Source organism: Lichenostomus cassidix, unplaced genomic scaffold, assembly GCF_008360975.1.
Source record: "Lichenostomus cassidix isolate B80296 unplaced genomic scaffold, HeHo_3.0 HiC_scaffold_901, whole genome shotgun sequence".
NCBI classification, from domain to species: domain Eukaryota; kingdom Metazoa; phylum Chordata; class Aves; order Passeriformes; family Meliphagidae; genus Lichenostomus; species Lichenostomus cassidix.
The window spans coordinates 7,038-13,876 of record NW_028147616.1 but is presented as its reverse complement, the minus strand read 5'-3'; positions in this window follow the sequence as shown (position 1 = coordinate 13,876).

Genomic DNA, 6,839 nt, shown 5'->3' with positions numbered 1-6,839 from the left:
GTGACCTTCTGCAGGGCTTCAGCGGCCTCTTGTGTCACTGTGCGGGGGGAAAACAAATTAGGATCCCCTTTCAACAAGGCAAAAATAGGGGCTAGTTCTGCATTTGAAATGCCTAATAGAGGACGTACCCAGTTAAGTCACTAATAATTTTTGTGCATCATGAAGTGTAGAAATTTTTGACTGTAATTTCAGTGCTTGAGGATGAATGGTCTGGGATCTGATGCACCAGCCAAAATATTGCCAAGGGGGTTGCTTTTGAATGTTTTCTGGGGCTATACACAATCCCGCTTTTTTTACAGCATCTGTAGTAAGGGCTAGGGCTTCCTCCATAAGTTGAGGCCTTTCAGCTGCAATTAAATGATCGTCCATGTAATGGTAAATTAACATAGCTGGTACTTGTTGACATACTGGACTTAAAACGTGTGCTACAAATTGCTGACAAATGGTTGGGCTATTTTTCATCCGTTGGGGTAGTATTACCCAGTGAAATCTTTTCAAGGGGGCTTGCATGTTTGTGCTAAGAACCGAAAAGACAAATTTAGGGGCATCAGTGGGATGCAAAAGAATAGTGAAAAAACAATCCTTTAAATCAATGACTGTTAAAGCCCAATCTCGTGGGATCATCGTGGGGGAAGGGAGTCCTGGCTGTAAAGCTCCCATATCCTCCATTGCATCATTACTTTTTCTCAAATAGTGGAGTAAGCGCCACTTACCTGTTTGTTTTTGTATTACAAAAATAGGAGAATTCCAGGGACTCGTTGAATGAACAATATGCCCTTTTTGTAATTAATCTTCTACTAATTCTTCTAGTGTGCGCAGCTTCTTTTCAGGTAGGGGTCACTGATCAACCCAAATAGGTTTAGTTGTTTTCCATGTTAATTGTGGGCTGGGGCACACTACAATGGCCCCTGCTAAAAATCAGATTGCAATCTCAGATCGAGCTGAGAGAGGAGATCTCCTCCCCACAACACCACGGGAACTGTCAAAACAAAAGGTTTGATGTTAGCACTGTGGTTATCAGGACCTATGATTTGCATCATATGTTTACTTTGTTGACTTACTCACTCCACAAATATCTGAAAGGTTTTGTGAAACTGGAGCTAGAGGCCAATTAGGTGTCCACTTAGCTCAAGAAATTACAGTAATATCTGCTCCAGTATCTGCAATCCCAGTCAGTACTACACTCTGTCCCTGATACAAAAGGGTGCACTGGCATATTGGATGCTTTTCTGAGATCTGCTGTGTCCACCAAATTTCTGGGGCACCTATGGAGCTGAACCCGCCTTCCCCCTGTCAAAATCATGCAAGGGTAATGTAGGAGATACAGAAAAGAAAAGCAGTTGAGCAATGCGGGACCCTCCAGGTACAGTGCAGGGTGGAAAGGGAGTCCACACCATAATTTTGATTTCACCTGTAAAATCAGAATCAATTACTCCAGGGAGAAAAAAAGACCAGAAAGGGTAACAGAAGATCTCCCTAGCAACAACGCACTGTGAACCCCCCCACGCCGCAGCAGTCCAAATCCCCCAGTTGATAACAAATGCACTGAGGAGTCTAAAAGGGTTACTGTTTCTGAGGTGACCAGGTCCAAGCCGGCACTGCCTGTTGTAGCTGGGCATAAGACTGAGGCTGGGGTTGAGGAATCTCTCCAACTTTCACTTGTATAGGCGATGGGGATATTTGTGTCATCACCTGGTGCCGTCCCGTGCTCCGCAACCTGTTTCCCAAAATCGGTTTTTCTTCATAATCATATAGTAGCAGTTGAGCCAAAGATTTCAGGTCGTGGGAAGTAAACACATAGGAGGAAAAAACAGAGGTAATCATATTCGCAAAAAGCATTGAATGAATCCTGTGTTCTGTAACGGTACTGCGCAGTTCTTTAATGACAAAAAAAGGAATAGATTCCCAGGTTGGACCCTGCCCTTGGCAATATATGACAGGCGTGACTATTTTTTCTGCTATGTCAAAGAGTCCTTCCTTCAACCCCTCCTGTCTGATGTTAGCCCAATGATCACAGGGATTTGGAGGAGACAAATCAGGCTCCTGTGTAGGGTTAATAGGTCTGGGATCATGTTCCGAATTCACCAACAATGTATGGGGAGGTTTAAGACTGACCTTCATAGCAGGCGGGTTAGAGGGAACAGGGCACGCAGGAGCGAAGGGTACATTGGCCGCCACTCCCTCTGAGGAGGGGGGGCTGATTTTAGAAGCAGCTTTCTCTTTGCTAGTCTTTTCCTGTGTTTTAATAGCCTCCAGTATAGCCCTCCAGGAAGGCAGCATTTGAGCGGCTGCCTCATCTCCTCTTGTAACGCAATCCCACAACTTGACTACTGCCTCATCCCACACCTCCGACGAAAAAGCAGTGCTCGGTTTAGCTTGGGCACTCTGGCAGCTGCCCAATGCAGCACATTATTAAGGGATTGGGAAGGCACTGGCTTTCCATGCTTTTCAAGTAAAAGAGACATAAGTTTGAAAACATGGCTATCCTCTGAGGACAGTCCTGTCCCCATCGTCTCCCGTGGCTCACCTTCAAATCCGAAGGGATCAGTCACTGGCCAGCTTCCTGCTTCTTGCAGCAGCAGCACTTAAAGTCCCACAGGGCTCACCAACAGTACGCTCAGCCAGGTGTCTTATTGCTCCTCACACAAGTGCGCCATTTGTCAGTAATTGATACAGGAACTCAGCTTGGTTCACGCAAAGCCCACTTTATTGTACAAAGCACATCTTTTTATACCGTTTCCAACTATAGCTCAGCCGTTACAAAAACTTCGGTTTCCAGGGTTACATGTTTTGCATTTCTTAAGGGCTACAGATCACAGTCTTCTCACTTAATCTCTCCTGTTAACTACTTATGCATAAGGTAAACACAGTCTTACCTTACTCTTTGTTTTGGCCCCTGCCAGGGGTGACCCACTTTATCTCTCTCAATGTTTCATGTTAACTGAAGACAAAAGACTTCTGCGGCCCTCTGACCCTGCAGCTCCACCCTAAACTCCCACAGGGAGGAGTTTGTGTAAACCTGGCTTCTGTGAGCTGTGGTCTCCCCCACCCCAAACTCAGCCAGAGATGATTCTCAGTGCAGCTAGTGGGTTTGGCCTTTTGTGGGTGCATTCCTTTCTTTCAGATGATTGAACAATAGGTTTCCCCTTATCTAATCTCAGCAGTTTGACTTTCAGTCCAACATCCCAGTCAGGTATCTTCAAGGGAGGATTCTTCAGTTGTGGCTTCTTTATACAGTTTTTGTTATAATGAGCAAAATTTTATATCAGTGTTTGAGGCATGAACTATTTCAGTCTCTGACACCCTACCACCAGTGGCAAGATGTCGTGGCACTCACAGTACCGCAGCTCCAAGTCCCACCACGATTATGGCATAGCCACCAGCAAGGACAAGTGCTACAGCTGCGTGCCCATCACTCACAACGTCCATGTTGGAAAATGCAGTTTTCCAGCAAAACTTGTGTTAGTTGAGCAGGCCTGAACAAAGCCTCAGCATAGTCAGGCCTCAGTAGAGATCCTAACAAGCTGTCATGAGAGACTAGCACCTGGGAACCACAGCTGTGCTTCTAGACTGTGAGAAAAATGTTATGAGAAAAGATAGGGAGTCACCAAGAAAATCCCTGAATATGTGAAAACAGACTGCAGATACGTGTGTAGCTATAATTAGAAACATCTGTAACAGTATATAAGTTTCTCGTTTGGTGAAATAAAATGGAGCTTGCTTTATGACTCATATTAAGTCGTGTGTGAGTTCTCTCTTGCCGATCGTCACATCCACAACAACCACTTCTGCGCTGTGAACCCCAGCTTCATTGCGGTGGAGACCGAGTGCGCAGGCAGCGGATTCTTCCTTGTCATTCCTGTCCTAGGTTGCAATATAGATGTATTTAAGTATTCTATTACCACCAGCTGTGGGCCATTAGCTGTTATCACCTACTAATGACCCACTCTGGATGACAGACAATGGGCCATCCGTTAGCTGTTATCAGCTGCTAATGACCCACCCCGCATGACAGACAATGGGCCATCAGGGACCCACCGTGTGACTCGTGGACTTATCTCATCCCATTGTGGGATGCTCTGCCCAGGAGGGAGGAGCCAGGTGTTCCCACCTGGATAGAACCTGGCCTTGGAACTGCCTGAGCTAGCCCTGTCTACTGGGTTCCCAGAGGACAAGAGCTACCACTGGATCTTCAGCTGGAGACCAGACCTTCACAGGATCACCGCTTGAACTGAACTACTTTAGTTGGACTGCTACCACCACCCTAACCGGGTGTCAGGTTGTATCTGACTTTGTCAGTGCTTTTCCTTGTATTATTTCACTTATTGACTTGTGATCTCCCACTGGTTTGTTTTCAAACCAATACAATTCCCATCAAGCAGATGGGCAAGCTTGACCCACATTATCCCAAAGTATTTGGGCACAAAGGAAATGTTCTGGACATCAAGTGGAACCTATTCAATGACTTTGTAATAGCTTCATGTTCAGAAGATGCTACAGCTAAAATCTGGGAGATCCCCAATCAGTTGCTAAATAGAAACATTACCAGTCTGTAGTGGTTTTGATTGGCCCAAAACATCAGTGGAGTATTTTTTAACATCTAGGAGAGATTTGGACTCCTCAGAAGCTGTTGTGGTAGGCCTGGGGAGGTGTCCAAGGGGTGGGGAGTGGCACAAAGATGGCTCTTGTGTTTCCTGAGTGAAAGTTCTGGAAGTTTTTACATCAAGTCCAGCAGAGCCAATCTCTGATGGCTCTGAAGGTGATGGACATGCTGCTGGCCAAGTTTGGGCCAATTAGAGGTGCTAGTTACGCCTCTGTGAAAACATATTTAAGAAGAAATCAAAACAAGGCAGGCACGCACTTCTTTCACTTCTTTGTAGTTGGAGGAGGAAGAGGTGGAGGTGAAAATATGTAGAGGGAGAACAGCATGGAGACACTAAGGTCAGTGAAGAAGGTGGGAGAAAGAGGTGCTCTAGTGCTCCAGGTGCCGGAGCTGAAAACTCTCTGCTAGCTGTGGTGAAGACCATGGGGGGAGCAGGAGGTCTCCCTGCAGCCCATGGAGTCTATAAGGATGCAGAAATCTACCTACAGCCCACTCCAGAGGAGCAGGTGGATGCCTGGAAAAGACTGTGAACTAGCAGGAGTCTCATCTAAGAGTTAAAACTGCAAAGGCCTTGCAAAAGAAAGGCCTTGCTCCTGGCATGGAAGCAGCCTGGCCTCGGCTTGGGAGAGTCTGCACAGCAACCTATGGACAAAAAGACTCACGTTGCAGCAGAATTCGGGCAGGATGTTGCTCATGAGATTGAACCCACGCCAAAGAAGTTCTCAGAAGACTGTCTCTCATGGGAGGGATCCCACAGCTAAGTAGAGAACTCCCTCTCCCTGATTGGACTGACCAGAAAACCCCTACCCTGCCCCCTGTCTTTGTTGCTGGTTTAGAAAGAGGGAAGGGGGGTTAGTGGAGAGACTGCTTCTTAAGAGGGTGGGGGGTGAGAGCAGAACAACTGTCTGAAGAGAAAGAGAGATAAGTAGAGATAAAGAGTATTTGTAGTAGAAGAATTGTGGTGATGAATAAAATTATGAATCTGCTCTGTGGACTGAGAAAATACCCACACCCTGCCTCCATTCCCAGGCTTGTTGATTATAAAAGAAGAAAGGGAGTAAATACTATAGGTTCGTAAGAGGGAGGGGGGGGAGTGAACAAAATAATGTATGAAAAGTTTATTTTTGCCTTGCATTTTATCCTCCAACTCCGTTAGGTAATTAAATCACTTTGCAACTTTAAGTTTGGAGCCTGTCTGCCCTTTCTTCTGTGCGTCCTCCTACCAGCGTCCTATCTCACTTAACTCATGAAATTGGTGTGTGTTTTTACAATTTTTTTCCTTTCCCCTCTCCTGCACGTCTGCAGCAAGAGAGACCAAAAGTACCTAGCATTTAGTCAAAGTCAAACCCCAACACACCTGCAGGGACACCCAGATTTGGGACATTCCCTTGGGAATTCCCTCAGAATTCCACCCCTCATCCCCTCCCATGGAATCCCCGAGGCTGGAAAAGCTTCCTAGATCCAACTCCAACCATTCCCCCCATCCAAGGCCACCAGAGCTAGCACTGCCCAGGCACAGCTGGCACATGGTGACACCTGCAGGGACATCCCAGGTTTGGGACATTCCATCAGGAATTCCCAAAACTGGAAAAGCTTCCCAGACCAAACTCCAACCCCATCCAAAGCCACCTCCATCTCCCCAAGCGCCACAGCCGCTCATTTTTTGAACACTTCCAAGAGTGTTCTTGCCTTTCCACAAAGGAATTTCCCCTAAAATCCATCATAAACCCACCCTGGAATCCTTTTCCTTTGATCCCAATCCCTGGGAGCAGATCCCAATCCCACCTGGAGCCAGGAGGTCGCCCTGGAGTCCCCCCAAGTTTTCCAGACCCTCCCCAAGCTCTGGATGAACTCCAACCCCTCTGTGTCCCTCCCTGCAAATCCCAAAAGTGGGATTTAGGATTTCCCAGGCCAGAATCCCAAAACTGGGATTTGGGATTTCCCAAAATCCCCAGACTGACTGCTGGAAATCTGCTGGAGCTGCTCCCAGAACCACTCCCGCTCCATCAGCCCCAATCCCGTGGAGCTGGACTGGAAAAGCTCCTCTAGCTCAGCCAGATGGGAATGGGGAAGGTCCTGGGAAGGATCCCCTTCCCCAAAGGAAAGGCCCCGGACCCACTTCGAGACGTCCCCTCCTCCCGCTGCCACTTCCTTCCTCTTCTTCCTACAGGTATCACCTCAAGATCCCCTTAGATGGGGCCAGGGGGGATTTGGGATCAGCCCCAGCCCTGGAGGA